This window comes from Egretta garzetta, unplaced genomic scaffold, assembly GCF_000687185.1.
Source record: "Egretta garzetta isolate BGI_Z169 unplaced genomic scaffold, ASM68718v1 scaffold906, whole genome shotgun sequence".
Taxonomy (NCBI): domain Eukaryota; kingdom Metazoa; phylum Chordata; class Aves; order Pelecaniformes; family Ardeidae; genus Egretta; species Egretta garzetta.
Window position 1 is genome coordinate 136076 of NW_009259870.1, and position 825 is coordinate 136900.

The window sequence follows — 825 nt, forward strand, 5'->3', positions numbered from 1 at the left end:
CGTCGCGCGGGTTCCCCCTGCGTCACAGCGGCTGCTTGTGCTCATCGGGCGTCTCCAGAAGCGAAGGGAGGGAGGCTTAGGCCGATGGGTTGCCTCGTGCAGAAAACGGCGCTGATGCTTCCGCTGCTCGGAGCGGTCACGAGCTGAGCATCGCCGCCGCTCTTAGGCAAGCGCCCTCGTGGTCCCTCTGGGTTCGCTGCAAACCCTCAGCGGGGACACACGCTTCGTGTTCCTGATGCTTCCCAATCATGCAATGGGATTTTCATTAAGGGAAGGGGTAGGGAAAAAACCCCAAAGCTCTCAAAGGGGAGGATCTCTCCTCACAGTTACTTGTCTATGGGTTTCCTCCCCTGCTGCCCATGGCTCTGCTCGTGCTCTTCCTCCTGAAATCCCTTCGTGCAGGTGGCAGCAGGAGCCACAGAAAACCTTCCCGAGTGCTCGCCCGAGCACGGCGTTCTGGTGCAGAGGGCTGCAGGCATTTTAAATGTGGGTAAGACCTGCTAATATTTGCAAACAAACCAGTGAAAAAGTCCTGCTGGCGCATTCCTGGGGCGATTCCTGGCTGTTAGCAGGAGAACCCACTGGATAACTGGGCTGGTAACGCCCGATCGCTGCCACCAACAGGAGGATGGGCACGAGCAATCCCAGCGGCTCCTCGGGAGAGCTTTGTATTTTGCACAAGCTCAGGTCTGTGGCGTTTGCATCAGCCAGCGAGCGTGGAGGCGTCCTGCTGGGTGCTGCTCTGCTGGGGGACCGGGAGGAAACCAAACCTAATGGGGATTTGCATAAGCTGATTTGCTGGTGGAAGCGTAGTGTGGATGAAAA